Genomic DNA, 17,790 nt, shown 5'->3' with positions numbered 1-17,790 from the left:
GTAAAATAAAAAGTTATAAATCCCAAACAATTTAGTAAAAGCTAATGTAGCAGTAAACCAGAGCCTTCCACTGACCTAACAGCAGAGCTGGTATTTTAAACCTCTGCTGCTTTAATCTACATATTAAAAAAAAAACCTATATGGCTGTTGTAACCCAGCACCATGGATTCACAATGGAACTAGATAATATGGAAATGTATATTAGTTTTGACTCCAACACATAATTATTTCAAAGAGCAACAACCAGAGTTTTGTTGGTAACTAGCAGGGAAAGTTTAACACAGTATTAGAGATTAAAGCCATCTCAGTGTCCTAGATATGCAACATGAAACATCACCAAGTGGAGCCAGATTTAAAGCAAATCACAACCCTCAGCAATCCCCCTCCAGCATATTATTTTTAAATATAGCTATTGTGGCAGCACTCAAAAGTTCTATATCAGAATCAGAGCCAGGTTGTGGTAGATAGTAGACAAGCTTTGGTAACAGATAACCCACTACCCTGAAGGGCTTAAAGATTTACGACTCTGTGGTTTTCCTTTTACCCCTTTGTCAGGGCCCTGTTCTGCATCGGATGGTAACAGAGGGGCCACTCACATGAGAGTGCATCTGATGGACAGGGGCGAGGGGTAGGCTCACCATCATTCCTCTTCATGAAAACTGAACCTTTTTGCCTTCTTCAAACCACCATTCGTATAGGTTGTATTTCCATGTTTATTAATAAACTAGGGACATACAAACTAGATGGGGCTACTATCTGCTGGATAACCATTCTCAGAGAGTGGTTATTAATGGTTCACAATCATGACAGAAGGGCATAACAAGTGGTGTTCCTCAGGAGTCTGTTTTGGAACCAGTTCTGTTCAGTATCTTCATCAATGATTTAGATCATGGCATTGAGAGTATAATTATTAAGTTTGTAGATTATACCAATCTTGGATGCAAGTTCTTTGGAGATTAAGGTCAAAATTCAAAATGATATGGAAAAACTAGAGAAGTGGTCTGAGGTAAATAGGATGAAGTTTAATAAGGACAAATGCAAAGTACTCCGTTTAGGAAGGAACAATCAGTTTCACACATACAGAATGGGAAGTTGTAACAAAAAACAGGACTATGTAGCACTTTAAAGACTAACAAGATGGTTTATTAGCTGATGAGCTTTCATGGGTCAGACCTACTTCCTCAGATCAAATTGTGGAAGAAAATTGGCATGACCATATGTACCAAAGGATACAATCAAAAAAATGAACACATGTGAAAAGGTCAAATCAAATTTCAGAACAGAAGGGGAATGAGGTGGGAGGTAAATGTCTGTGAGCTAATGATATTAGAGGTGACAACTGGGGAAGCTATCTGTGATTGTCTTGGAAAGAGTACTGCAGGAAGGGATTTAGGGATCATAGTGGAACACAAGCTAAATGATACTGCTGGGAAATAAAAAGAAGCAAACATGATTCTGGGATGCATTAACAGGAATGTTGTGAGCAAGACATGAGAAATCATTCTTCTGTTCTACTCTGCACTGATTAGGCCTCAGTTGGAGTATTGTGTCCAGTTCTGGGCATCACATTTCAAGAAAGATGTGGAGAAACTGGAGAAGGTCCAAAGAAGAGCAACAAAAATGATTAAAGGTCTAGAAAACCTGAGTATGAAGGAAGACTGAAAGAATTGGGCTTGTTTAGTTTGTCTATCAGAGGGGACAAGATAGAGGTTTTCAAGTACCTAAAAGAGTGTTTCAAGAAGGGGGGAGAAAAAATATTCTCCTTTGCCTCTGATGATAGGATAAGAAGCAGTAGGCTTAAACTGTAGTAAGGAAGGTTTAGGTTGGACATGGAAATTTCGTAACTGTCAGGGTGGTTGAACACTGGAATAAATTGTCTAGTAAAGTTGTGGAATCTCCATTACTGGTGATTTTTAAGAGCAGGTTGGATAGACATCTATCAGGGACGGTCTAGACAGTACTTCGTCCTGCCATGAGGGCAGGGGACTGGACTTGATGACCTCTCGAGATCCCTTCCAATGCTAGTATTCTATGATTCTAGTCTATGATTCCCTGTGTTCAGGCAGTCTTGGATCAACCTCAAAGGAAATGTAGAAGACTCTGGGGAGCTATGATGGGGAGTGGCAGCAAAGGCCTCCACATTTTCTCCCCTGACGTACACATATACAGGGTCCTCAGTTTCCTGCCTCCCCATAGCAGTAGGTTTCAGAATTAACCTATTAATATCACTCATCTCCGAGCTATAGTTTCAGACTGGCAGCAGATTCAGGCAGACATATTACAATCTTCATTACATTTGGGTCATGTTTTCATGAACTATTTTTTTGAACTACAAAGGCTAGAAATACACATTTTTATGAAAGCTGAATTTCTGAGGTTGTCATATGACCTTAGGATGTGGAACCCTACCTCCAAGCAAGAGTCCTGTATTCCAAGTCCAGTTCTGTTTCCTGAGATGTGTGGACAGTTACCATCATGGAGGTGATGGGCTCACCTTCCATTGTTGATTCTGGATCCCTGTACAGCAACACCTATTGGCTAATCCAGAGGTGCAGTAACTGATTTAGCCTGTTGAAGTGACAGAGTGATATAAAACATGCATAGCGGGAGGCAGAGGTTAGATAAGGGGGCAGAAAAAGACTTTCACATCAAAGTGCAGATTTGACTTTGACCTTTCCCCTCCTCTGGTGTCTAGGCCATTGATTTCAGGCCCTGACAGATTGCCTTTTCATCTGGGGAACTCCCCCCATCCCTCACCACTTATGAGAAGCTGTATCACAAGTGGTAGAGCCAGGTGGCAGTTTTGTAGACGCGAAGAAGATAGATCCATTCATTGGACGAGGCATTAGAAAGTGGGGCTATTTTAGTCCATGCTGCAGTCCTTTGACATAGGCTGCATTCAGATGAAGAATATTGGTTTTTGAAAGCATGTCAAATCTGGCAGCCAAAAAGCACCTCCTCTGTAACAGGAAGAGTTTGTTTTAAAAAGTCCCTATTCACATATGTTTAGTCAATACAAAGTGTTTATCCTAAGAGACTTGTTGACAAATTGTGGGCACTTTTGTTTGTTTGTTTGTCTGTTTTTTTAAAATAGAAGCATATTTAGTGCAATGTAGCTGGTATAAGTACTGATAAGTACTTGTCCAGGACAAAAACCTTCCTGCAGAAAGAATTTTCAGTTGCTTTTCAGCTGCATAGTGGTTTATTGTTTGCTTTAAATCAACCCAGGTTCTATACTACATATCATTATGTCTATTAAAAATCATTATGGTGCAATTAAAAGCAGTGTCAAAGGTGGAATTTTCTTCTGTGTGTGGGTCTAATTGTTATGTACTTCCTCTCTGCTTCTCATGGTAATCTTCCCTAGCTCTGGTCAAGAGATACAGCTGTCATGAAACACTCAACAGATGGCAGTGGCTGAATGATGCTTCATCCATTTTTGGATACTCAAGTGATATTTGAGCTTATGCTTTCTATAAATGTTGTCATGCCACCAACTTCTTTCAACCAACACAAGTCTACAATGCACAGTGACAATATTAATCTTTGCAAAGGAATAGAGATAAATTGAACTGCTCTTATGAAAAGTAATATAAAATTTTTAAATGTATTGTCCTTTAAAACTTTTAACCATTATGGATAGATATGGCTAGAAAATAGATAGACTGATAAATTGGTAGATGGAGCTCTCTTTCTTAAGGATGAAAAAGCAGTAAACTATTTTATTCTTATAAGACTCTTCAGAGATCGATTTAATTTACAAAAAGCAGCAATTTCTCTCCAGTTGTAGGAAACTGCTAGGAACTGGAGTGCTTTGAAAAGCAATTGTACTAATCAATTTAAAAAAAAGAAAAGAAAAAAAAAAAAAAAAAGAAAGGAAAACAGCCAAAACACACACAGAGCTTCTTGGGGCCTTTTAGGTAGCAAAGGCTTAGTGACTTTATTTTAAATTAGTTTTTAAAGCTAATTCATATTGAATTTTTGATACAGTTAAATTTGATTTGGAGGAGGAGGTTTGTGTGGGGGAATTGACTGGCATTCGTTCAAAACAACCCTATACCTCTACCCTGTAATATAGCATATGGATGGTGATCACTATATAAAAACCTTACAAAAAAAGACCAATACCTGCATTTAATGTTTCTGACACTTCTTCTCAAGGGACCTTAGTTCTGATCTTCAATGAAAAAAAACAGTGAGCGGAAAGGGGCTGGACAAGTCAGGTACTTAATCACAGTTATTAGGAAAGGCTTTTGCCAGAAAAGCAGGTTCAGTATTTGGTTTCTGACCTGGCGTGGTGCTGTATTTTCCCCATACCATATCTAGAAGAACTGGACCTGAAAGAAGTATTTCCAGATATGATGTTGCAATGTTGAAAACATGATTAGTCAACATGAAACTGTAAGAAGTTTATTTCACAGTGCTTTATGATGCCCATCACCATGGCGTCTAGGTGCCTCACCTAATTAAAATTAAATAATTGCAGGATAATTTTTTTCCCTGATGATGATCAAATTATCTGCTTCCTTGCATTTGCCAACAGTCTCTGTTTACTGTCATGGGAGTATTTAACCAAATGCCTGGTTAAGCATGCACCTTTCATTGTGCTTTGAAGACAATCAAGACTTTGCCTCAATTCCCAAGACCTTCTAATGCCCAAACACCAGATTCAAAAGAAATGTGTCTTAGGAATGTATAGTAGAAACATACCATTTTATCTCAAACACCACAACAGGGCACAGAGATTCACTTTCCCAGGTACCTCAGTCCTAGACTAGTCAGGGCCTTAAGCTCCTACTGATCCTCTTGAGCTGTTCCCAGAAGTGAATTGGTAGGTAGCCATTGCAGACCACAGGTGTTCTCTGCTAATGAGGGCCAGCTCCAGATTCTACTGAATGTCTCCAAGGGCAATCTGAAACAGAGCACATTGTAGTTGTCTGGTAAGTGCTGGATGACTTACATGAAATCTGCACTTTGGAGAGAAAAAAGCGTAAGTTTCTTTGCTAAAGATAGGTATAGAAATGGAGTCAAGAACTGCTCACCACTGCTATGTTAGGGAGGAGGATGGTGTGTTGACAACCCACCAACCGAAACTTGCCCCTGTTCCCATGCCACAGCACCATCTTCTGGAGGAAGTCTGTCTTAAAATTACATCTAATTTCAGCTTTTTAGTTTTTCACTAGAGACCCTTGTGCCAGCACCTTTAGACACTCTAATACTCAGGGCTGCGTCTAGACTGACATGATTTTGCGCAAATACTTTTAACAGAAAAGTTTTTCCGTTAAAAGTATTTGTGCAAGAGAGCATTTATACTGGCATGTGCCTTTGCGCAAAAGATTTGCTTTTGCGCAAAAGCATCCGTGCCAGTGTAGACACTTTCTTGCGCAAGAAAGCTCCAATGGTCATTTTAGCCATGGGGCTTTCTTGCGCAAGAAATTAACGTTCCTGTCTACACTGGCCCTCTTGCACAAGTGGGCTTATGCCTGAGTGGGAGCATCGAAGTATTTGTGCAAGAAGCACTGATTTTGTACATTATTAAGTCAGTGTTTTTGCACAAATTCTCCTGCCAGTGTAGACAGGCGGCAAGTTTTTGCGCAAAAGCAGTAGCTTTTGCGCAAAATCTTGCCAGTCTAGAGAAACCCAGGGGGTATGTCTACACTACCCTCCTAGTTCAAACTAGGAGGGTAATGTAGGCATACTGCACTTGCAAATGAAGCCCGGGATTTGAATTTCCCGGGCTTCATTTGCATAAGCGGGGAGCCGCCATTTTTAAAACCCCGCTGGTTCGAACCCCGTGCAGCGTGGCTACACGGGGCTCGAACTAGGTAGTTCGGACTAGGCTTCCTATTCCGAACTACCGGTACACCTCGTGGAACCGTGGAACTGAGGTGTACCGGTAGTTCGGAATAGGAAGCCTAGTCCGAACTACCTAGTTTGAGCCCCGTGTAGCCGCGCTGCACGGGGTTCGAACCAGCGGGGTTTTAAAAATGGCGGCTCCCCGCTTATGCAAATGAAGCCCGGGAAATTCAAATCCCAGGCTTCATTTGCAAGTGCGGTATGCCTACATTACCCTCCTAGTTCGAACTAGGAGGGTAGTGTAGACATACCCAGGGAGATTAAGAAAATCTCAAGATGTCTAGTTACTTTTTGCTTTAATCTAGGCTGTTTTAGTGGTTTCCACTCACTTATTTCAAGGTCACTGACTGGTGAAGAAACAGGTAACAATGAGGAGGGAAGTTTATTTGCATAGTTTCCTTTTCCACTATCCCCCAAATGTTCAGATTGTAAGCTCTTCCAGCTTGAAACACCACTTTCTTTGTTTATGACATGTTCACTACCTCTGAGAAGTTGATAAATGGTAAATCTACTGCATATTTGAGGGAGTTTGACTGTCTGAGGGACTCCTCCTAAATGGTAAGAGCTAGGACTACCGATTCTGGTATACACCTTCCTTTTATCATAACTTGAAGCAAGGTATGGGTTTGGTTGTGCCAGGAAAATGAAATGTGCGTGGAATGGATTGCTTCTCAGAAAATCATACAGAAAAAAAGACAGAATTACCAAGGTGAAAGGGATTTGTTGGATGGGGCTGAAGCCACGTATACAGGGAAATTTCTGGCTGTTCCCCATCATCAGGGAATGAGGGGAAGTACATAATTTGCTGCACTCCCCACTTCAGCTGGGGTGTGAAGGGGGAAGATGAACCTGGACCTGGACCTGCCCCAGGTAGGGGATACGAACACCTCCCTGGTCTGTGCCTGCTGAAGCTGCAGCAGCCATGGAGAGGAGCGTCTCACTTGGCCTTAGGCTGCTGTGCTGAGAGAGGGCTGGGGTAGTCATCTCTCCCTGGGGCAGTCTGCATACTGAAACCCTCATCCCTAGCCCCACTCCAAACCAATGATTTAAAGGAAGCATGTATATTTGAATTTTATTATCCAAAAACAAAAAAATTGAGGACCCAAGCAACACTGGGTAAATCTTCCAGTAATATAATGATAATATTCATTTCCAGTCAAGCAGACAAATATTGCACAGTTGCACAGTATAAGAGCTTATGTTCAGCAAGGCCAACAGCCACCATGGTCCCTATAGTAAGGTGTGTGTGTGGGAAGGGAGAGAAGGGGAGGGAGGCCCTGGAAGGGGCGAGGTCTCAGGCAGAAGAGGCAGGGCTGGGCAGCCAGCCCTTAGCACCACCTGGAGCTCAGTGCTGGCCCCCTCCCCAGTCCTCAGAGCTCCATGAAGTGTCTGGTGTGGCACCACTGTTGTTGCAATAGCAGCAGCTAGTAGCTCTGGGCCCCTTTGAGTTGTCAGGCACTGAGGCAACTGTCTCCTTTGCTCCTCCTATTAGCGAGCCTGTTTACACCCCACATACCAGCACCTAAGCAGTAGCATATGTTCTTCTGGTTTTGTTCTTCTGGTCAGTATGATCAGACAACATCTTGACTGCAGATACTGGCTAATTAGAGATATATGACTAATATGCACTAATCGGTAAATAATCCTACAAACCTGAATGAATGATGGGAAAGATATATGGGCTGCAATGAATATAACTGTGTGTCCAATCTTGTGGCTCAGCATTTGAAATGAAAATTATGCAAATACTGACTCCATGCAGCATAGGGTTAAATTTCTGTCTCAATACTTAAAAGTTCTGTGCATCCCATTTTCACAATATAGCTACCTTAAGAGAACACTGAACAATTCCTCTAAATTTCTGCCTCTTCTAACTGTGGTACTCTTGGCCCAATATTCTGTGCATTCAGCAGTATATAAGCATTTAGTGCATGATCCAAAGCTCCTTGATCCTTCTAGTCAGTTCAGTGGTTTTAGCTGAAGTCCTTATGGAGATCACTATGTTCCATATTAAACAATCACTTACTACAGGCTGAACCTGTCTAGTCTGGCACTCTCTGTGGTCCAGCATGATTTTAGTTAGCCGGATGTCCACTTATCATGGGTGTATCCAAGTTTCCTGTGGTTCCATAAAGTTTGTTTATAGCCACCAGTCCTGGCTCTCTGTGTACTGTGCTGTTATTTAGCTCTAATTTACTCCTAAATGTCTTCTAAAAGCCCACCTAGACAATATTGCTGCTAGACAATATTGACCTCCTGTTGTCTAGTAAATTCTCTGGTTGGCACCAGTCAGGTCCTGAGGGTGCTGGGCTAGAGAGGTTCAACTTGTATTTATTACTTTTAACCATTTCATTTCCTTGGCGCCTCAGTGCAATGGCTGCAATCAAGTAAAATGAAATCAAATGAGGAAAAATACACAGTTCATCAGAGAAGTGTTTCTCAACCTTTTTTTTATATAAACAAAATTTTAAGTACCCCAGCATCTACAGTTTTCAGACACACAATTTTTTTTTCTACCATTGCAACACATTTGTTTAAACAATCTAAATGCAGCCGGGCAGGCAATGACATTTTTTAGTGTAAAAAGTACAAAAATAATAAAATGCTGTTAAACTTAAAACAAAAATTCAGTTTTCTCCAAATTTCAGTTGTGCTGACGTACCCCCCAGACTTCCCTAAGGGTACTTGCACCACTGGTTGAAAAACACTGCATTAGAGGATAAATGTTTGTATTCGGAGAATCAAATGGTAAAACAGTGAGTTGCAAGCTAGTGCACAAAGAGTAGAAGGAAATACTTTGTTTCTTTACATAGAGAAATAGCTTATTTCAAACTCCTGCATGCTTCAAATTTATAAGCTATGAAAAGAATTCTGAAGTGTGTTTGCATTTCTGTTGTGAGAAAAAGAAGCGGTGTTTAGAAAGTTATATTTGTAGTCACACCTGATTTGATGGAAAGAAGTAAAAATTCATTAAGAATGTTCAAGCATTAAGAATAGCAATTTATAGAATAAAACAAAAGGGGTTTCTCCTAGGTTCCTGCTATGTCACCTATAGGACAGTTATGGAGTAGGAGATAATCCCTTTCTGTTATGTGCACACAACTTAATATTATTTTTTTTAAAATAAAGTTGAAGTGCAACACAGAATGACTAGATCATATTTATCTAGTTTTTAATACTGGGAATATAGAGAAGCTTGATTTAAGAGAGCTCCATGGTTACCATGGCTATTATGTCATTAATGAGCATATGACAGTGTGAAATGACAATAGCTTCAGAGGCGTAGCCGAGTTAGTCTGTAACAGGAAAAACTTAAAAAACAATAGACTAGTAGCACCTTAAAGACTAACAAAACACATAGATGGTATCATGAGCTTTCGTGGGCACAGCCAACTGTCATCTGAAGAAGTGGGTTGTGCCCTCGAAAGCTCATGATATCATCTACATGTTTTGTTAGTCTGTAAGGTGCTACTAGTCTATTGTTGTTTTTTTTAAATGACAGTGCTATCTCCTTAAAGAGGCAATAGTGTAAACACTCAGATAGCGGAGTTAGTCTGTACAGGATAAACTTAAAAAAAACCCACCAAATAGTCTGGTAGTACTTTAAAGACTAACAAAGCATGTAGATGGTATCATGAGCTTTCATAGGCACAGCCTACTTCTTTAGATGACCAGAGTGTTGGATGTCTAGGACCAAAAATAAATAGGGGAGAAGGGTGGGAGGGTGGAAGAAGGAAAAAAATGGGATGGTGGAGGGGGAAAACTGCCTTTTCTTGTCCCCTCCCATCCCATTTTTTCCTACTCCCCCCCCCACTTCCTTCTCCCCTATTTATTTTGGTCTTGGACATCCAATACTCTGGTCCTCTGAAGAAGTGGGCTGTGCCCACAAAAGCCCATGATACCATCTACATGTTTTGTTAATCTTTAAAGTGCTACCAGACTATTTGGTGGTTTTTTTAAAGTTTATCCTGTACAGACTAATTCCACTATCTGAGTATTTACACTGTTGCCTCTTTAAGGAGATAGTGGCCACCCCTCATGAATCAACAAAGCTGCACAAAAACTGCATGCCACAACAGAAGTGAGAAAAAAAGTATTTTCATGCCATAGCTGATCTCAATTTGAGCATTGTGTGGCTGAGCACAATAGGGAGCTTTCCAGTACTAATCTGCATCTGATATTTTATACAGTCTAAATTCATGCAGATGAATAAGGTCCAACTTTTGTAACCATTCAACTCAGGCCATCAGAATCCTCTCATGACTGGCTCTGAATTTTGGAACAGTACTTGCTTTTATCTCAGTTTATGATCTTCACATCCCTATGCATAAAAGCAACGTCAATAAAATGAAACTAAAAATGTAGCTTTTACAATAAACCTAAAGTTTCAGGTGGACATAATTTAAACAGATTTTAAAATACATATGATAAGAAAGAAAATGGAAACAAAAGGGATTATCTATCTTTAAATACTTTATAGTGAATTAAATGAAATGTTTTTCTCCAGCTGGATATTTGCTGATCATCAGCTATCATTAGTTGAAAACCCCAAAAGATATTATGAGAGGTTTTTGTGTGAGGCTTTAGAGTTGGCCCTTCTGTCAGTGTTTCACTGTGTGATGTAAAGAGCAACTCTTTGCATGTGAGAAGACAGATGCTAGTGATTTAAGCAGGGAAATGCACCACAGTGCTTTTACTCAGCTGATATTTAATGATTTACCATTTAATGCAGTTCATCTTTCATAACCCTGAGTTCAAACAGAAGCAGCTGTTATTAGAGATGCAATAATATTGAACTTCCAACCAAAGGCAGAGGAGAGCCTCTTTTATAGCGTTAGCTACTGGACCCATCTGGCCCTTCACTTAAGCACTGTAAATGAGGAGAGAAACATTTTACTTCCAAATGGAGACCTGAACAGAATGTATAATTATGCAGGATAAAGACTTTCTAGTCAAAACTAGTTGCATTAACATCACTCTCAAACTTTGGTGGATGAAAAAATTCACTTTATCTCATTATCAAAAGAGCTCCCAAAAGAGGCCGGTAACATATAGGAAAATCATGCCGAGCTGAAATCAATTGTGATCCCAAGGTGTCCTCAAATCACTCAAACAGGACACTAGGTCAGTCTTTCAGGAACTCTTCCTTTTCTTAGACAAAGGATTCACATTTGGTGCATGAAGCACAGGCCTATCTCAGTTCTCAGTTCAGAGGGTGAAGTTCAAAAGCTGATTCCCCCCTCCCCTCCCGAAATGTAACAGCTGGGACCGGCCTTCAGAAGCTGCTTTTAAGTTTCTGTTACATCATATCTGAGTGGACATCAACAATGGCATGAGAAAAGTGACAGAAATGTTATCAAGCAAGTTGCTTAAAAAACCCCTTCACTCAAAACAACAACAACAAAGCTTTTACTAATGCAATAATCTTCTGTTTTCAATTTTGTGCTAGTGGAGATCTGCTGGAAAGTAGATTATTCAAGGAGTACATTTACCTCTGTTCCTACCAACATCTGTAAATTAGGATTTGCAAGAACAGAAGCAGATTATGAACTCTCATTACAATTATAGGGCTACAGAACAACAACTGTTGCCTAGTTATGATTATAGCTAATCCCTTGACTGCCCTTTGGTAGGCCAAAGATGTTTTCATTTTCTAGTGTCTTATTTGTTAAGGAATAGGAGGCTTTAATTATCAACCTCTTTTCCAGATGAGGTGTCCAAGGATGATATGTCTGGTCTTTTATATTAAGGTGCAACATTTCAGTTTTCTCCTAGATCCCTATGCCCCTTTTCACTCCACTTTCCATCTGAGAATCTGAAGGTATTTTACAAATACTAAAGGATTTAATCTCAAAATCAGAATAAAATCTGTTTTACAAATTGGAAAACTAAGGCACAGAGCAATGAGAGCCCAGATTTTCAAATGTGGCCTTCAGTTTTTGATCCACAATGTTAGATGACTAATTTAAGTCACGGGGAACCATAAGTGCCCAAATTAGATATATTTTTTAAATTGGGCACTAAGATCACTCAGGAAGTAAAATGCAGAGGTAGGAGTATAACTATGATTTCCTGACTTTCAGTGGTCTAATATTTAATTATTAGACCATCCTTACTACTGAAACATTACAAAATTGTTCTTTGAACACATACAGTTAAATGAATTGTACATATTGTTGACAAAACACTATTTTCAGTATTCAGAATTAGCTAGAGTATTTTTGTAGATGTGATCATTTTCGTTTTCTAGTATATTATCTGTCAAAGAATAGGAGGCTTATATACAAGAATAGGAGGGTAACACTTATTTATAGAGTGTGGGACCTTGTTTTAGAAAGTCAGATATGGGTGACGGAAAGAACAAGCCTGGACTTGTTCTGGGTTTTACTGCCAAATGATGTTTTGTGATTTTAGAAAAAGTGGAGCCAGTCTCCTTCTTCATGTCTGTTACTTACCAGTTGTAAAAGGCTCTGAGATTCAACTTTTACCACAAGATTAAATATAATAGTTGGAAATGTAGTTCACATATAGCCCCATGAGATATAAATTGGAAGAGGTTTGGAAATTCAGTTTGGCTTACCCAAAGTTTGTGCAAAGCTAACTGAAATTTGTTAGTCTGCACTGCAGAAAGGGATAGATGTTTCAGAAGAGTTTTTAGTAACATGAATTTGGGTCCCTTAAAAAAATGAAACAAACATTCTGCCTCCTTTATCAATTCACTGTGTTACCAAAAGTGGCCAGTGTTCACCTTGGTCATTTTACCTATACATTGTAGTCATCCCTCTGCCTTGTTTGTTTTTTAGCCCTCATCCTGCAAACACTGATTCACTGATTCATAAATAACTTTACTCAGATGAGTAGTGCCATTGGGGCTACTTCCACACCTACATAGTTGTAGGATTGGGACTGTGGACTCTGAGTTGTAAATGCTATGGAATTGATCAGGGGAGGTATTTTGGTAATTTTATTTCCATTCCTCTCCTAAACATATAGGTAAACAAATAAAATACAAAAAGTTAACCACATTTTAGACTCTTAAAAAAAAAAGATTGAGTGCATTCTTTGGTTAGGGCAGTCTCTGGGCTCATTAGCATTACAGTTCCTGAAAGACAAACAGTCTAACATTCATACTTATCACCATCTTGAATTTTATATTGAGCTGTCAGTGTCATAATTTAAGTCAGAGGTGGAGAACCTAAATCCCGGGTACTAGATTCAGTCCCAGCTTACCTGGATCCAGCACTCAAGGCTCAGGGCTCTCCTCCAGCCAGCTCCCTCCTGCTCAGACCTTGTCATTCCCCCAGCAGCCCCCCTCCCACACACTGAACCCCTCATTTTTGGCTGCACCCCAGAGCTTAGGGGGGGCCACAAAATCTACTAGCTTGCCACCTCTTCCTGCATGTGGAGAGTGTCTTTCTTCTTCTCAGTCAGGGACCACATCAATGAGGGATTTTTTGCTTTCTGCTTTTGTGCAGCCCCTGAATGATTTTTCTGTGATTTGTAGTCCCCGTGATTTAACTACATTAAAATGCCTGATGTGGTAGGATGCAGGTGTAGAATTGCTCTGTCTAGTCTATATTTTTTTTGGGTACGTCTAGACTACAGGGTTTTGTCGACAGAAGTTTTGTCGACAGTATCTGTCGACAAAACTTCTGTCAACAAAGAGCGTCTAGACACATTCAGTTCTGTTGACAAAGCAAGCTGCTTTGTCGACATGGCAGTGTAGTCTAGATGCAACCCTACAGGCAATAACACCTTCTGTCGACAGAACTCTGTCGACAGAAGGTGTTATGCCTCGTAAAATGAGGTTTACCAGCATCGACAAAACTGCTGAGTTCTGTCGACATCATGTTGACAGAACTCAGCAGTAGTGTAGACGCAGGTATAGTTTTGTCGACAAAAGGCCACTTTTGTCGACAAAACTCAGTAGTCTAGACACACCCTTTGATAGAGGCCAAAGATAGATGCATCTTATTTTGTCACTTCACTTTCAACACAGAAGTGTGCAGTAGTGTAGTAGAATATGCATCTCTATTAAGTATCCCCCCTTCTTTCCCACCGTGCTAAATTGGGGGGGTAGGGAGGAGAGAAGAAAATGGCTGGTTGCCAAGCATAAATAGAGCAGGATGTTAACTTGTGACCAGATGTTTGTTATGGGCAAACAGCTGCTTGGGACTCTCATATGCTTAGCTAGTCTGTCATCAGTTTCATCAGCCCAGAGGGCAAGTAGCTTCTTTAGGTGGCCAGTCAGTGGAGAGTGGGAAGTAGTAATTAAAAACAACAACAAGAAGCCATTTTAAAAACAACCCAGCAAGCAACCTGCCAGGGACAGTCCTGAAAAGAGGAATGTTCCTGGCATCCTTCCCACTGTTTTCTTTTACCGGTGTAGTCAGCAGTAGCTCCAAGTGGGTAGCTGCAGAGTAGAAAGTATATACTGAGTATATTCAGTGTGGGAGGTCTCAATTATAAGGATTTCAGAAACTAGGAGGAGACATTTTATCCCTCCATGCCATTCTCTTTGGTATTTGGCCCTGGGTCCTAAACAGGATTATTTTATGGGGGAGATTTTGTCCACAAACTCTCCGCAAAACATGTTGGGATATTTATCTACCCCATCTCTCCCCTGACGTGTTATCTAAATGTCCCAAGTAGGAACTGGAGACTACTCTACAATATAAATACATGTTGGACCTTTATGGTCTAGCACCCTCGGAACCTGACTGGCCCAGACAAGGGAATTTACTGGATCCAGGGAAGTCAGAGAGGAGGGGGTGCCAGACTCCCCACTGGGCTCCTCTTCCCAGCCACTTGGCAGCCCCCCATTGCTCCCAGGGCCTCAGGTGTGGCAGCCTGTCAAGCTCCTGCTGCCCCGTGAGTTCCCACAGCCCCAGCAACCCTGCAAGTTCCAGTGGCCCCAGCAGCTCTGTCAACTCCACAGCCATGGGCTTCAGTTTCCCCACCGGCTTCCCTGCCCCGTGGGCTCTGCTGCACCATTGGCTCCCACGGCTGTCTCATCTCCCAGCCACCAGCAACCTCTGCCGCTGGGGTTGCCTGGTCCAGCAAAATCCATGGTTCAGTGTTGCCAGACCAGAAAGTCCCGGACCACAGCGGTTCAACTTATATTTCTTAATGTCAGGAGTTTTTTTTAATATACATTTTAAATATTTTTAATGTTCAGTTTCATTATTTTTCTCCTTGACTCCAATTTATTTTCCTGACTGCTATTCTTACTAATCCATTTCCCTGCTTCATACTGACCTCTTTGTATCTGAAGATTTATTATGCCTTTTTTTTTGTTATCCATAGACAAGTCATCTCCTTCTGCTTCCCCATAATTTGTGTTTCTTCTGAAAGCCCTCTTCAGTTTGCCAAGATATTTCTGATAATGAAGTTAACAGTTAATGATAATATTTGGGTTGTGGTTACACCAGAAACATAAAAAGAGGGACAGTAACCATACTGGTCTGTGGTGCCTCTGGGTAGGCAGCCTTTTTCCTGCTATTACTCATTGCTTACTCATGTCTAATTTGTTTTTCACTCCCAGTTCTTACACTCTTTTAATATTACTGTGGTTCTGGTTTCCTGAAGCCATTCCATATCCTTCATTTGCATTACATTTTCTCTGATGTATTAGCTTTAATATTTTCCTACTTGAATTTCAGTTTCTCATGTACTGCCCCTCTTTGACGTTTTTAAGGTACCTTTGGTATACATTCTTCAATCATAATTGGAATTCACAACACTTCCCAATTTAGTATTTTCTCCAAATTCATTAATATGTTGCTTACTGCTCCTTTATACCATTAATGGAGATATTAAACATGACTAGACTTCACTGTACTCTTCTAGACACACCCCCCAGTTCAACATGTAACCCATTTATTACTAGCATTTTTTTCAGTCAGATTTCAAACCACATCAAGATATTTAAATTCCACTATAGGTGAGTGATTTTGTTTTTATTGAATAGTGAATATTCCAAAAAAGCATGGGATATGTTTGCAAACCAACTGTATTTGAAAAATGGACATGAAAATTGCTGTACAATTCTGTCCAAAAACTTAGGGGGGAGGGACTGAGGTGCCATTTACAAGACAGTTGCAGGAGACCCCCATGTAAACTACTGCCCAGTGAGTAGCTTATTCACCTAGGATGTAAGAGATCTGGGTTCAATCCCCTTTCTGCCTGATGTAGAGAAAGGATTTGAACTTGGCTTTCCTGCACGGTAGGTGCATGATAGAACTATAGCTGAGGCCCCCTCAGTCCCTCCACCTGAAGTTGTTCAACTGATCATAAATAAACAGCCACAGGAGTAGGAATACACTCTCAGGGCTCCCAGATAGGTACCTTTAAGCATACAGTTATAGTGTCATTCTCACATTGGCACAAAGACTATTGGAGAGAATGAAAGAACCCACCATATACTAGGAATGTGACTATACTCTTACTGGTGATGCTTACCAGTTATGGTTAACTGGAGACCAGGCCAAGCTGGACCACTTCCCCACCTGTCCGCATTATGGCAGGCCCGGCCCACCTGGAGCAGTCCTGGCTCGTGTAGATGGGAGCAACTACTTGCTCCCTCAGAGTATGTCTACACTACCCTGCTAGTTCGAACTAGCGGGGTAATGTATGCATACCGCACTTGCTAATGAAGCCCGGGATTTGAATTTCCCGGGCTTCATTAGCATAAGCGGGGAGCCGGCATTTTTAAATCCCCGCTGCTTCGAACCCCGTGCAGCGCGGCTACACGGGGCTTGAACTAGGTAGTTCGGACTAGGTTCCTATTCCGAACTACCGTTACTCCTCGTGAAACGAGGTGTACCGGTAGTTCGGAATAGGCACCCTAGTCCGAACTACCTAGTTTGAGCCCCGTGTAGCCGCGCTGCACGGGGTTCGAAACAGCGGGGATTTAAAAATGGCGGCTCCCCGCTTATGCTAATGAAGCCCGGGAAATTCAAATCCCGGGCTTCATTAGCAAGTGCGGTATGCATACATTACCCCGCTAGTTCGAACTAGCAGGGTAGTGTAGACATACCCTCTGAGTGTAAGGCAGAGGGCTCAACCTGGCTGAAGCAGGCCATTACCTGTGTTGGACAGGGAGCTCCAGCCCCCTGCCTATCCCCATTTAAGCGGTTAACCAGTTAAACATAACGTTGAACCGGTTAACTGATTACCGGATTTTACATCCCTACGATACACTCATAGAATGGTGATTTACCCCATTCATTTACCCCAACTGCAAATCTCTTCTCTTCATCAGGCAGAGAACCATTAAATAGGTCTCTTCAATCCCAAGGGAGTGAAACTAAAGCTTACAAAGTGAAGCATCTTCTCCCCATTTTCTGAAACTAGCCCTTATAAATCATGAAGAATTTTTCAGAATTGCCAGTGGACTTGAAAATAAATTATTTGCCAAGCTTTACATTGAGCTGATTTGTATTAACAAAAGAGGAAATTTTCCTGTGATATTGTATTAATTGTTTTACTAACATATTTTCATTGGAATTTTGTAATTGCACCAGAAATTCAAAAATAAATTAGTATTATCTGGCAAGATTTCTTCACTATAAAACCATGAGACATACTGTTCTTGGTCCCAATAGCTTTTAGGAGTATAGGGAGCCATTTTTTCCTCATACTATTTGTTCCATTATTTCATTATGATTAAAAATTAAACTTAAGCTGATAGACTCATTGGCATGGTACTACATTTTCCTTTCTCTAATATTTTAAGTACTTCCATTCCTTTTCTGAATATTTGTCATTGGTACCATAAATTAATGGTTTAATTCATTTAGCACCCAGGGGACTATATTAAATCTTGACTAGCTAATGTATTTGTTTCAAGTTTCCAAACACATCCTTACCTACTTTACAACATTATTAACTAATTTTCTTCACTTTGTTAATTTCCTTCTTGAATAGAGATTT

The 17,790-nt window shown here is 40.7% G+C and overlaps 1 protein-coding gene across 2 annotated transcripts in view; it reads right to left on the bottom strand.

Moving 5' to 3' along the window:
- Positions 1–17,790, bottom strand: part of ADGRL2 (adhesion G protein-coupled receptor L2) — a 538,071-nt gene that overhangs the window by 451,691 nt on the left and 68,590 nt on the right. Inside the window, exon 2 of one of the 2 annotated variants that reach the window (XM_075936335.2) lies at positions 4,711–4,912. The exons of the other annotated variant lie outside the window; for it this stretch is intronic. The gene's annotated coding sequence lies outside the window, so the exon portion shown is untranslated. The remainder of the gene's footprint in view (positions 1–4,710; positions 4,913–17,790) is intronic. 2 annotated transcript variants of the gene reach the window in all.

The sequence above is a fragment of the Pelodiscus sinensis genome, chromosome 9 (assembly GCF_052426305.1).
Source record: "Pelodiscus sinensis isolate ZL-2025 chromosome 9, ASM5242630v1, whole genome shotgun sequence".
NCBI lineage: Eukaryota > Metazoa > Chordata > Testudines > Trionychidae > Pelodiscus > Pelodiscus sinensis.
Note: the sequence above shows the minus strand (reverse complement) of the source record. Positions and strands in the feature narration are given on the sequence as shown.